Here is a 15,216-nt window from a genome sequence, read left to right as displayed (position 1 = left end):
AGTAAGGGCGTCGGTAGCAGGCGTCATCGGCTAAGCGTCGTCCAGGGTAATTCCAGATAGGTCCAGTTCAGGGAAAGCTAACACAACTTGTTTGAGACAGTCATCGAATCCCGTGCCATAATAGCCACCACAAGAATCGATGAAGGAGTCTGACGCTTTGAATTTCTCAACGGCGTCAGCCCCTGCCGTCTCCAACTGTCCACGAAGGGTCGACAGCTCTCTCTCTAGCTCGCCCTTCTGACGGCTTGCCTCTTCCAACTTCTCCCTTACCTCTTTCAGCTCGACGTTAAGTACGCGCACCGCCTCCTTATACTGAGCCTGCTGGTCTCGCATGTTGGCGTTATGTTTGCTAACACGAGTGACGACCCCCTCCTTGGCCACGCACCGGTCTTGCAACGCCTTCACACGAACCAAGGCCTAGAAAAAGATACAACCGTCAGTTATCAAAAAAGAAAGATTAAGCACGTCGATCAAAAAGGCTAACGGCTTACCCGCGAGAGATCAAACAAAGCGGACGACCCCAGTTCTTCCGTCCCCAGCTGAGCGCAAGGATCTATATCCGTCGGTCTTATAAGGGCTTCAATAGTTTCGACGGCAAAATCCTTATGCGTCAACAGGCTACGGGGCCCCTTCAGGACGGGACGAGAAGAGGTCATAACACCCTTCCCTGCTCCATGGCCCGACTTGGGGGGCGACTTCTCGGGGGGCTCACTCCTAGGAGTGACGGTTGTCTTTTTCGATGGACGAATGACGTCCCCGTCAGGTTTCCTTTTCTGGGAACCCTTAGTGACGGTCTGGGGGGCAGACGTAGACGTCGCTTCCCCCTTTGCCTTCCTTTCCTCCCTCTGACGGGCAGCGGCAGCCTTGATCCGTTGCTTAGCTACGTCCATCTCTGCAAAAGAAACGCATAAAGGAAGCTGACGACTAAAAGTACAAAGAGTGACGTAACGAATAGGTCAAGGAACTTACGGTGACGGGAAAACTCTTCCAATCTGCGAGCTTCAGGCGTCGGTTCGGGACCTCCGCAGTACGCGTGAACAGTGTCGAGGGTAATCAAGTCCCGACACGATCGCTCTTCTATGGGTATCTCCAAAACCCGACGGATAAAATCTTCCTGCTCGTCGGTTATTGATGGACGAGCGAAGGCTGAAAAAGAATAAATTGGCTACGTTAATACCTTTTCAAAAAATAGATTGTAATACGTAGCAAATTGACGAGGATAAAAGCTGACGGTTTAAACCTGACTCTCTAACAAATGCCCAAGTATTGTCGAAACAACCAAGGGGTATCGTTTCCCACTCTTCCTGACGGCACACCCAGTCCGTCCCTTCCACAAAAAAGAACCTACTCTTCCAGGCTCTATTAGAATCTGGCATCTCAGACACTAGCCTCAACTCCTTCTCCCTGACGGCAAAATGATACATCCCTTTTGAGGAAGAAAGGTGCCGGGGTCTGTAGCAGTAGAAAAATTCATCCAAGGAAAGCTGACGGTGGCCTCCACTTAGACGACCCCACAGTACCTCAGCACCAATAAAGATTCTCCACGAGTTTGGAGCAATCTGACTGACGGATAAACCAAGGAAATCAGCCAGCTGACGGTGTAAAGCCGTCAGAGGCAATCTCAACCCGGCAGCAAACATGGCATCGTACATGCCAACATCTGCAGTTCTTCCCGTATAACATTTCTCACCCTCCCTAGGCAGACGGATAGGAATATGGTCGGGGATTTGGAAACGGGTGCGTAATTCCTTAAAAATTTTAAGTGTCATCTTTGGAAGGAACTTATTCACAGCCCAGTCCTTGGGAAGGATGAAGGGACGACTGCCTCCAGGACTTCCAGAAGTCCCTTCACAAGACTCCTCGTCACCTTCATCCCCGTCACTATTTCTCTCTCCTACTCCAACTTCACCCTCCTCGTCTACTTCTTCCTCCTGGCCGCCGTTTCCTTGACCTCCTACTTCCTCGACGGGAGCATGGGCCGACGTTTCCCTCTCTGACGACCAGGAGAAACTCCCAGACTTACTACCTGAGCCTGAACCAAATACCTCGTCGTAGCCCGCTCCTTTGCGGACTGACGACTGGTCACTCGACGCGTCACTCGACATCTACCTACAAGTGACGGGTGTAAACTAAGCACCTAGGATGACGACCTCACTTTAAAGAAAATAATTGAAATAAAGTGTGCAAGGAAAGAAAAGAAACTTACAAGTTTTTCAAAAGTGACGGTTAACGAGGTGACGAGAGAAATAATGGCAGTACTGACGGAGTATGGCGACGGATTAGTTCTCCAGGAATCACCAAAAGCAAATAGGAAGAAATAGGGAAAAGTGGGCCATATATATACATAAGTAAAACGCACGGAAGACGAAGCGACGCCCTCGTCCAGAAGTGGAGCCAACCAAAACTCGCCACGTGTCCAAAGCATTTAATTCCAACCGTAATATTTTCTCTGTCCTAGCTAAAATGAAGGTCAGCAACAAAAATAACTCCATAGCCCGTCAGCTTGAACTGACGGAGATATGGAGTAGGGGGCAACTGATACGTAAAAATAAATCATGGTCAACCCGTCAGCTGATGCCCTCGGACAACTGGAAAAGCAGAGGGATCCAAGGCTGACGGATGCGGATTTGGAGCCCTTGGGTAGCGCTGCAATGAACTGACGACGACATGGCTGACGGGGATAAGGCAAGACGACGACCCCTATGCCGACGGATATGTGTAAAATCCTGACTTGGCCTCCGCGCGTGGTATTTAAGGAAATTATTCGTATCCCACGATCAGTATTAGAATCCTATAAGGAAAGGATCCCGCGATCCGCGCCCATGAGGATCCCTATAAGGAAAAGACTTCTACTCCAAGGAAAAAGGTCAACCCTCAACTACTATCTCATAAATCGAGGTACGCATAATTTACCCTCTCTAGCACTCTAGAGTTGTGAAAAGAAGTTCTAACTTGACCTTCGGAGGGTATTTGGCCGGCACCACACTGGTGCTCTCTGTTAGGTCCTCTTTTCTTTGTGTAGGTGTCGTTTCGAGGGTACGAGCATTGTGCAACTCACTGTTGATATTTTCGGCATCATCAAGTACAATCTGATTCATAAATAGTATCAAAAAATGCAATGAGACCAATAAATAGTTAAAAATAAAGCTAAATAGTAAAAGAAGCTGCCCAATATAAGTTCTCCCAAACGCAACCTAATTAACAGAAAAAGATCCAATACCAACAACTTTTTTTTTTCCTTATTCAGAATAATTCACTAAGCTATGAGCATTTTCAATATCATTAATTTGTTAATAATATGATGTCATTGTCGTGTTCTAGAAACCAAAAAAAAAAGAAATCAAATGATAACTCAAAAGTGATTTTTCAGTTTCTGTTCAAATAAAATTTGGTCATCTAACCAAGATGTTTAATTAAAACAAAAGGAAAGGATCCACAAGTTATGTAGATAACAATGAACTTCGCAACAGCTTCTTCACACGTTCCACAAAATGACTTGGGTCTTTTTAGCTTTAGAAACTCCAACTTTTACTAATCTAATCTTCGTATATAGATGACGCATTTACGGTTCTTTTATGAACTCCAAAATTGTTCTCGCTAATCTATGACTCTTGGTTAGGAGTGGCAAAATTGGATATGACTCATGAACCTGACACGACACGACATGAAATTAGTAGGTTATGGGTTGAGCCTTAATGGGATTGTGTCATATTCAGGTTGACACAATTGACCCATTTAATAAACGGGTTGGGTTAGTGTTCATCACATAAAACTCATTTGACCTGTTTAATTAAATGATATTTTACCAATATACCCTTAAAACCCTATATAAACTTATTAGTTGTTGTGGTTTATTTTCTTTGACATATTATGATTGATTATTTGTGATATTGAGATATACTTTAGTTTTGAATGATTATTAATGATGCAGTTACTCGTTAGTTTTGACTTTTATGTTAAAAATATTTATTTGTTTGGTTTTTCATAATTCATATCAATTTGGTTAATACTAAAATTAGTTTTTATTTTTCCTTTTTTTTTTTTTTTTTTTCATTTTGATAAAATCTGATAAACAGGTTGACACGACTAACTCGTTTAATAAATGAGTTGTGTTAGGGTTGAAGAATCTTGTCGTGTTTAATAAATATATCGGGTTAGGGTTAACCCATATAGTTGAATACTCATGAGTCGACATGACACGAACCCAACACACAAACACGAATTGCCACCCTTACTCTCGATGGAGTGAAAAAAAAAATATAGAGAAAAAGAATTGAAAGAAGCGATTGAGCTTTTATTTTTTGAACACAAGGGGATTGGGCTTTTATTTATTTATTTATAAAAAAGGGATTTAGAGTGAGTTAATGAAGATGTTTATGGTATTGACCTACATTACAAAGATTATTAAATTTATTTGTTTTAAATGTCAATAAAAATCTTTTTTATTATTATATTATATTTATATTAGTGGTAATCTCGAAATGGTATACTAGTATTAACTAGTACCGAAATATATTGTTCGCATTGCTAAATCGAAACGGTCTCCGGTACGATATTGACTCTCTTATTCTAAAGGCCAAAAATTTATTGAAGAATAATGAGTTAGCTAGAAAATACGGCTCAATGATATCACCTTCGGATTGGGAAATATTGCATTCCCAAGATAATTGCTTCACAATTTCTTGTACTGCATCACTCCCCTTCTGGGTGGAATATATCTTCAATTGCTTTACAAAATCAAACAAGGCTAAACCTCTGAAAATTAGACATCTATACCTTTCCAAAGATATAAAGAACGGAGAAATCTGAGTTTCAAAAGACCTCTAAGAAGCTACACGAAGAAAGGCTTGAAAAAGGGTGAAAACAAAATCAGAAAGCTAGTACAAGACTCAAGAAAAAGTGAGGTAACACTATGCCTAAACCCCCTATGCGCCTAGCACTGTTTGGGCACAGTGAGGTTGAGCCTACATGCTATCCCCATTTCCTTTAACTATCATCCCCTCCCCTTCCATCATTTTTCACCATCAACAACTATCAACAATTTCCAAGTTCACCATCCTTTTATGTATACAACCTCTACCAAAAATTCTCTACACCTCTCTTCATCTTTATTCCACCTTAGTCTAGGCTCCAAAACCCTCTGTTACAAAAAATCCGAGCAACCTTTTTGCTTCCACTAGCCTCCCTAAAAGCCTTATGTAAGCCCCTTACCCCTTCACTAAAGCTTACATCATCTAGGTTACTATCCTAGCAACCAATTTTTTTTTCTTCCTTATACCTACTCTATGGATCTATGAAGTTATTCTTCTTTTATATTTTTACTCTTTATATTTTCTTTCTCTTTACTTTTATGTAATAAAGACTTGGCTTTTCTCATATTTATAGGCATATACAATGTGTGAAGGTGTATACCTTTATATACACACATATATACTAAATTTCATAGATTTAAGAAAGGACCATCCGTGAATCTTGTTTATTCTCTACAGCCTAATCAGTTTAGTGGAGGTGTATTCTTATACCCTCAATACACAACCATTCTTTGATGCTCCATGGGTGTAGGGTTTATTCGAGATGGGTCTTTCTAGTTTATTCTTTACATCCCTAATCATTATGGCTTTGTGAAGGTATATTTTTATACACCTTGATATACACAACCATCCTTTGATTATTCATGGGTGTAAAGTTTATTCAAACAAACCCTCTAAAAAAAGAGAGTTTAAAAGGATTTAATAAATGGGTTTTCAAAATGGCTTCCAAAGCTATCATTTTTTAAAATGGATATTTCAAATGCTAAAAAAGTGAACTTTTCAAGTTTATCCTAAATAAAAATTCTCAAAGGGGACATTTAAAAAAAAAAAAAAAACTTTAATAGATGCACTTTTTAAAGTCACTTTCTAGATTAAGTTTTAAAAGGCTTAAAATTTGAATATTCTTCTAAAAGCCTTACAAATAGGCATGGATTTTTATCCCTAAAACATGCTTTTTCATAGAAAACCATGGAAACCTTTCCTTTCAATAAACTCCCTTTTAAAAAGGCTTGGAATTTAGTCTTGGAAACAATTTTCCAAAGTACATGATAAATCCCTTTTTCCTATCTTTAGGGATTTCCCAATCAATCCTTTTCTATAAGAAGTCATGAGACCACCTTTTTCAAAAACCGTTTCCTTAAAAACTCATGAGATAGCCCTTTTCAAAATAACCATTTCCAAAAAGTCATGAGATTTTCAAAGAAAAAATACTCATAAAGGTGTATCAATTTCTAAGGAATACAATGAACATTCACATACATTCATACATACATACACACACTGTCAAGATACTACAAAGAAGCACAGCAAGGCTCAGGACAAGTTACAAGACCAAGAGAAGAAGAAACTTCACAACTCTGCTTAAACGACAGTGAGCAGAGTTTTGTATGTTTGTTCTTATTCTGCCTTATACGACCTGTAGCCTTTGTTTTATTTTATATAGCTTTAGTAACTGGCATGTGAATAACACGTGATGGTTGTTAGTTCTGTTAGGTTGTTAGTTCTGTTAGTTAGAGGGTAGTAAGTTAGTTAGATCCTCTCCTCTTTTCCTTACTCGTGTATATATATAAACAGAGCACTATTGTAATCAATTCAATTACAACAGAAATTCTTCTTCAAAAATTCTTCTTCCTCTGTTTTCCTAATATGGTATCAGAGCAATTTTTGGCTTCCGCTTAAGTTTTCTCAAATTCCCAATTTCTTTTTCCCCAAAAGTTAGGGTTTTCCTCATCAGAGTCTTGAAGCTTTATCCATGGCTTCCTCTGATTCTACGAGCATCACTATTGATGAATTGCATCCCTTCTTTCTTCACCATGCTGAGAATCCTGGTGAGATATTAGTTTCACAACCATTGATTGGAGGTGAAAACTATCCTACGTGGGCATGTTCTATGGAGAGAGCTCTCAGGATCAAAAGCAAGTTCTGGTTAATTGATGGATCAGTTCCTTTAACCTCAGCCATGGAGAAAGTTCCTCTTTTGGTTCAAAGCTGGGCACGATGCAATGATATTGTGGTTTCTTGGATCATCAATTGTGTTTCTCCCAGGATTGCCACAAGCATGGTGTATCGTAAAACTGCTAAGGAGGTTTGGAATAAGCTTCAAAGCATGTTTTCCCAGGGTAATGGACCTAGGGTTTATCAATTGCAGAAGGATCTAGCAAGTGTTTCTCAAGGTGAACTCTCTGTGACTGAGTTTTTCACCAATCTTTCAATTCTATGGGATGAATTACAGAACTATGAACCACTTCCTACCTGTTCTTGTGAGAAATGTGTATGTAATGTGAATGAGAAGATCTCGAAGATTCACCACAGAGAAACTGTTATGCAATTTCTGATGGGTCTCAATGATTCTTTCTCTCACGTTCGAGGGCAAATTTTGCTGATGGATCCTATCCCATCTGTTGAGAAAGTGTTTTCTTTGTTGATTCAAGATGAAAAGCAAAGATCAGTAGGACAAGGCAGCAGCAATGGTATTTTTGTGGAGTCCACAGCACTTGCAGCAAAGACTATGAACTTTGATTCCAAGATCTTCAAGAAAGGAAAGGAGAAACCAACTTGTAGCCACTGTGGTTTGCGTGGACACACCATGGAGAAGTGTTACAAACTCCATGGTTATCCTCCTGACTACAAGACCAAACCAAGGGCTAATCAAGTTTCATCCTTTGATGCTGTTCATGACTCGGATATTACCACTCAGCAAGCCTTTCCTTTTACAATGGAGCAATGCAAAAAATTACTTGCCATGATTGGAAGGGATGAGACTCAGACCAGCACTGTTGCCATGGCAAATAATGTGGCTTTCAATCAAGCTTCATGTTCTCAGTCTACACCCCTAGCAGGTAATCTCAAGCACTCCATATTTTCTGCTAAACTAGTGAACAAAACTGCCTTTGGTATAGATACTTGGGTCATAGATACAGGTGCAAGTGGCCATATAGTTTGTTCCACATCTCTTTTTCAGTCTTATACCACTGTTTCTCATTGTGTTGTGGAATTGCCAAATGGTGAATCAGCACATGTCACTCACATTGGCACTGTTAAACTATCTAATTCCCTCATTCTTGATCATGTTCTTTGTGTCCCTTCTTTTTCATTCAATTTGTTGTCTGTGAGCCATCTTACTCAAAAATTGCCCGTATGTCTTGTGTTTTTATCCCAATACTGTTTCATTCAGGCCCTTTCATGTTGGAAGACGATTGGAGTGGGTGAAGTCCATAATGGTTTGTATCTGCTACAGAAAAGCACTTCCAGGACTACACCTTCTCTGTCAGATCATCTTTCCATTCACAAGTTTCCTAAATCTGCTTGTTCTTCTTCTGTTTCTCATAAAGACATGTCAATCCTATGGCATTTTAGATTAGGTCATCCATCTTTGAGTAGAATGTCAGTTTTACAGAATGTATTACCTTCTTTTTCTGCCCAATGTACTGATGTTTGTACCATCTGCCCTTTAGCTAAGCAGAAAAGATTGCCTTTCCCTTCTCAAAATAATATGTGTAATGAACCTTTTTCATTAATTCATGTGGATGTTTGGGGTCCATATTCTATTTGTACCCATGATGGTTTCAAATTTTTCCTTACAATTGTTGATGATGCTACCAGATCTACTTGGGTGTAACTTATGAAATCAAAATCTGATGTTAAGCATCTTTTAACTTCTTTCTATACCATGGTTCACACCCAATTTAACACTGGTATTAAATCCATTAGGTCTGACAATGCCCTTGAATTCTCCTTAATTGATTTTTATAGTGCTCATGGTATTGTGCATCAAAAGAGTTGTGCATATACACCACAGCAAAATTCTGTGGTTGAAAGGAAGCATCAACATCTTTTGAATGTTGCCAGATCACTCAAAATTCAATCTAACCTTCCTTCTGCCTATTGGGGTGAGTGTATCCTCACTGCCACCTACCTCATCAATAGGTTACTTGTCCCCTTGCTACACAACAAGTCCCCTTTTGAACTTCTTTTTCATAAACAACCATCTTTTAATCATCTTAGAGTGTTTGGCTGTTTATGCTTCATCTCCACTCCTTCTGTTCATAGATTGAAATTTGATTCTAGAGCATTGCCTTGTGTATTCCTTGGTTATCCCTTCAATATGAAAGGTTACAAAGTCCTTAATCTGCATACTAGGAAGATTTCTATTTCTAGAGATGTCATCTTTCATGAATCAATCTTTCCTTTTTCTCCATCCTATACATCCTTGTTGTCTAATTCTCCCCCTTTATTAATTCCTCTACCTGCTTCTTGTAATCCTACCTTTGATATTTTCTCTATTCCTAGTTTTGTTTCTACAGGTACACCTCTCAGTACTTCCCATAGTCCTTTTTCCATTTTGGTTGGTTCCTTACCAATACCCTTGCCTACTCCTCACACTGATTCTGTTCCAGATCAGTTTCCTTCTTTTTCTGTTGCTCATCCTGCTGTGTTGCCTGGTCAATCCTCTTCCCTGTCTATTGATACACCTACTGTGTTGTCTGATCAGTCCATATCCTTACCTACTGCACCTCCTGTTGTCTTACCAGATCAATCTCTTTCCTTGCCCCCTCCTCAGTCTGTTTCCCTTAGAAAATCTGCTAGGGTCAGTACTAAACCTACCTATTTGGCTGATTACAGGTGTAATCAGATCTCTTCCAGCACTTGTCACCCTTTGTCTTCTTATTTGTCATCTCACAGGTTATCACCTAAACACTTGCACTTCTGTTACATGATCTCCTCTATTGAGGAACCTAAGTTCTATCACTAGGCAGTTAAGGATTCCAAGTGGAGAGATGCTATGGCTGCTGAGATTTCTGCTCTTGAAGCTAACCATACTTGGATCCTCACTTCTTTACCTTCTCATAAGAAGACAATTGGGTGTAAATGGGTATATAAAGTGAAATATAATTCTGATGGGAGTGTGGAAAGGTATAAAGCAAGGTTGGTTGCTAAGGGCTTCACTCAAAAGGAAGGTCTTGACTATCTAGAGACTTTTTCCCCAGTTGCCAAATTGGTTTCTGTCAAATGCCTTCTTGCAGTGGCTGCTGTGCAAGGCTGGCATCTTTGTCAATTAGATGTTAATAATGCTTTCCTTCATGGAGATTTGAAGGAAGAGGTTTATATGGATCTTCCACCAGGTTTTCACAGCAAGGGGGGGCTTGTATGTAAGCTTGTTAAGTCATTGTATGGTCTCAAACAAGCAAGTAGGCAATGGTTTGCCAAGTTCTCCACTGCCTTACTCATGCTAGGCTTTACTCAATCCAGGGCTGATTATTCTTTGTTTGTCAAGAAAACTTCTACTTCATTCATTGCTCTTTTAGTGTATGTAGATGATATCTTGATTGCAAGTGATAACAAGCAGGTAGTTGATGAGTTAAAAGTCCTGCTTGATCAGCAATTTAAATTGAAGGACTTGGGTGCTTTAAAGTTCTTTTTGGGTCTTGAAGTGGCAAGATCAACAAATGGCATCAGCTTGTGTCAAAGGAAGTACATATTAGATTTGTTGAGTGATACAGGCATGTTGGGGTGTAAACCAACCAAGATTCCAATGGATCCTAATGTCAAGCTTAGTAAGTATGAAGGCAAGGCTTTGCAAGATCCAAGCTCTTATAGGAGATTGATAGGAAGGCTTTTATACTTGACTATAACTAGACCAGATATCACCTTTGCTGTGAATCGGTTAAGTCAATTCATGGCTCAACCTAAAGAGCCACATCTATATGCGGCTAATAAGGTACTGCAATATCTCAAAGGGACACCAGGTCAGGGTTTGTTCTTTTCAAGCAAATCAGACCTGCACTTAAAGGCATTCACAGATGCAGATTGGGCTTCCTGTCCTGACACCAGAAGGTCTGTGACTAGTTTTTGTGTATTTCTTGGTGAGTTTTTAGTGTCCTGGAAATCTAAGAAGCAACAAACAGTCTCAAGATCTTCAGCAGAATCAGAGTATCGAGCCATGGTAGTAGCTGTTTGTGAAGTCATTTGGCTTTTGTATTTACTTGGTGATCTTCAAGTCAGGCATCCTCAAGCAGCTCTTCTCTTCTGTGACAGTCAGGCAGCTCTACATATTGCTGTAAATCCGGTCTTCCATGAGAGGACAAAGCATATTGAAATTGATTGTCACCTAGTGAGGGATAAGGTTTTGGAAGGATTCATTAGAATGCTACATGTGAAGACAAATGCTCAAATTGCAGATTTGTTAACAAAGGCCTTAAATGCTCATCAATTTTTCTTTCTTGTGTGCAAGTTGAATATGGTCAACATTCATGCCCCTCTTCCACTTGAGGGGGGGTGTCAAGATACTACAAAGAAGCACAGCAAGGCTCAGGACAAGTTACAAGACCAAGAGAAGAAGAAACTTCACAACTCTGCTTAAACGACAGTGAGTAGAGTTTTGTATGTTTGTTCTTATTCTGCCTTATACGACCTGTAGCCTTTGTTTTATTTTATATAGCTTTAGTAACTGGCATGTGAATAACACGTGATGGTTGTTAGTTCTGTTAGGTTGTTAGTTCTGTTAGTTAGAGGGTAGTAAGTTAGTTAGATCCTCTCCTCTTTTCCTTACTCGTGTATATATATAAACAGAGCACTATTGTAATCAATTCAATTCAATCAATTCAATTACAACAGAAATTCTTCTTCCTCTGTTTTCCTAATACACACACACACACACACATATATATATATATATGTATAATCTTTACTAAATGAAGGGTATTTTTACACAAATAAAATGTTTTCAAAAATTCTTTTTAAATGACATAATTTCAAGAGGGTGTGATTTGTTCATGGTTTATTTTAATTGAACTAATAGCATCCAACAAGCTAACATTTTCCTCCCCTACACTATGATTCCCTAATTTGATTGATTATGTGTATTGTATGGGTGTGTGATAAGTCCCACATCGGGCATATACTAGGTTGAATTGAGTTTTATTAACAACTATATGGAACCTCAATTTCAACTAGTTCTTTTGAAATATAGCATAGATGTGGCTAGCGCTGTTCCTTGGGTCGTTACATATGGTATCAGAGCTAACCTGGTAACCTTGTGTGGGATCAGAGACATTAACCCATAAAGTGGGCCCCATTGGGGATGTTAGGGATTTAAGTGGCAGAGATTGTAATGCTCCAATTTGATTGATTGTGTGGATGTGTGATGAGTAAAAGAAACATAACAGTCGACATCCACAATCCAAAGACCCATAAGACAAACTACAAGCCATAGTGAGTAGCAACGAAGGTGAGTCAGCATCAGAGGTGAGCTGGTGGCGCTGCAACTACAGCGTCAATAGATCAGGCTTAAGAACTAAAGAAGAAGAGCATTAAAACCTGATAAATAAGAATTTGAGACGGTTGAATCATATAGATTTGATTTGAAGGGTTGAAGCTAAACGGGTTTTATTCTAATTTGATAGATATTTTGTTCAGGTCAGGTCCTTCGAGTCAGGAATTTTGGGGCCCGAACTCAAACTGAATACTTGATTTTTTCAAAGTAGTAGACCTGCCACTCAACTAAAAAGGGGTATCGAATTTGCCCGTGGGGCTTCAGGCTTGATTAGGTAAGTCATGTGGGTCGGGCAAGTTGTTGGACAACCCTAGTGATGAGTCCCACATCGGGCATATATTAGGTTGAACTGAGTTTTATTAGCAACTACAAAGAGTCTTAATTTTAACTGATCCTTTTAAAGTATAACACATGTGCGGCTAGCACTTTTTCTTGAATCGTTACACTAACCATTTTGGTTTATTGTGATTTTTCCATGAGAATGATACTTTGAGAATAAATTAGCTTTAAATTGCTTTTGAAGGTGATGCTTGAAATGTCAAAAATTTGGGCACCATACTAGATCATGCCATAGTAGGAATGTTTAGAAACGAAAAGTTGGGCACAGATGCAAAAAGATCTCGGTGCCACAAAGGGCCAGACTTCTCCATGTAATCATCACCTAAAAGCTTATGTTCCTTTGAGTCCTGGTTTTAAGCAGCCACTTATTGCTAGTGGTCAAAGGACCGAGAGTAAAAGCATGGTTATGGTGCCATAGAAGCAGTTGATATGGGTAAAGCTGTAGAGCGGCTAGAAAACTTGAATCATGACAATTCAAGGCCTCCATAAGGCTTAACTCTTATTACTTTTCAAGAGTTGATGGAATCAATCTGAATGCCATTTCCTACCTGTCAAGAAAATTTCAAGAAAAATTAAATAATGAAAGTTGTGGGCGTGCGCTGTTTGCCGCGAGGGAGGAACCCACCCACCCCATTGACTCTCCCCCACATTGGAAGGTGTTGCTATTTTTATTCAGAAACAAAGACACTTTTTTTTTTTTTTTTAATTTTTTTATTGGCCATGTGTGTATTTGTATTACTAGGGTGATGTGTGTGTGAGTGAATCTCTATTTCTTTTTTCCTTTTATGGAGTTGCCACCAACTATTAGTTCATTCTAACTATGATTGGTCATCTATTGTCTAATTCATTTTAATTACCTAATTAACTAAAAAACAATACTATGGGTTTCTAAGCTAATTAAGGTAATCAAAGGTCTCGAACCAAAGATTCATGGACTTGGAAGTTCGGTTACGTGTGGAAAATGTGTTAGACATTAAACACTGCGTATCCAAAGGATAGTGCATTATTTTAATTTAATGACAATAATATCATTTTGAAATATAACTTACATACTTCTCATTTGGTTTTGAAAGAGGTTTTTTTACAGACAATAAATATACATAACAGCAGTGGCGGCTTCAAGAATTTTTTCCAGGGTGGTCATGAAGAAACTTAAATTAAAAAAAATCTAATAAAAAGATAAATTCATATATTGGCAAAAACTAAATAAAATAAAAGCATGATAATCTCATTAGGAGTTGGGTAATTAGATAATGATAGGATAGATTGTTAGCTTATTGTTTGAATAAAAATCTATTCTACTTGTAATAGATAAAGATTAGTAGTGATAAAGTATATAGTGTAATAAAAAAAATAAAAAAATAAAAAACAAATGGGCTTTGTCTTACATCGGGCAAATGAGTCTATGTGTGTGAATTTTTTTCTTCTAAATAACAATAAATATTAAAAATTTTAGTTAGTTGTCACGTTTCAAAATAATGTTGAAAACTAGCATCTTGAGTGTCTAAAACTCGAGTTCCAATAGAAAACTCGAGTTTTTAAGTCTCGATTTGCATGTGGTGGTAACTGAGGTGGAGGAAAAATCTACGTGGAACTCGAGTTTCTAAGAGTCGATTTTTACTTTTTAAGACTCAAGTTTTAAAAACTCGAGTTTTACCATCTGCAGATCGTTCCTCAAGTTCTTCTGACCCAGCTTTGTTCTTCTTCGTTCTTTGACATTGCAAATCATTCCTCTTCAGATCAGAGCTCCAGCGTTCAATCAACCAGCGTTCTTCGTTCAATTGACCAGATCAAAGCTCCAACGTTCTTCGTTCTTCCTCTGTTCTCTATTCTTCGTCAGATCGACGACGCTGCACATCGTTCCTCTTCAGATCGGAGCTCCATCGTTCCTCTTCAGTTCTTCCTCTGTTCTCTGTTCTTCGTCAGATCGATGACACTGCACATCGTTCCTCTTCAGATTGGAGCTCCATCGTTTCACTTCAGTTCTTCCTCTGTTCTATTCTTTGTCAGATGGTTCTCTGCATTTTCAGGTACCAAAAAGTTTTGCTTTTTAGAACTCGAGTCTATAAGACTCGAGATCTATTTGGCAAAATCTGACCAAATTAGCCAGTGGAATTTGAGTATTTGAGACTTGATATTTAGAACGCATCTCGACCCTTTTAAACTCGAGATGCTAGTTTTCAGTATTATTTTTAATATATGTCAACTTATTAAATTATTTCCCTCACCACCGTTATTCTGCAAATATCCCTGTGTGTGTTTATCACTAGCTCCGCGCAACTAATTTACATGCAATTTTGGTGGTGACGTGCTAGTGTAATTTAAAGAAAAAAAGAAGAAGAAGTATATGGGTAAATTGGTGATTGAGGTCCGACACTTTCAAGGTTGGGAGTTTTAGGAGAGTTCGCAAGTGCCAGCAGAAGTAAAATATAATGAGGCGACAAGTGTTGTCGCCACGTGTCAGTATCAGAGACACTCTGGTACGTGGCGGAAGGACAACTCAGAGTTTGGAGGCACACCGATTTATAAATTAAAAAAAGAAGAAGATTAAATCCCGAAAATGACCTTGTTGTT

Source organism: Quercus suber, unplaced genomic scaffold, assembly GCF_002906115.3.
Source record: "Quercus suber isolate HL8 unplaced genomic scaffold, Cork oak 2.0 scaffold_720, whole genome shotgun sequence".
Taxonomy (NCBI): domain Eukaryota; kingdom Viridiplantae; phylum Streptophyta; class Magnoliopsida; order Fagales; family Fagaceae; genus Quercus; species Quercus suber.
Note: the sequence above shows the minus strand (reverse complement) of the source record.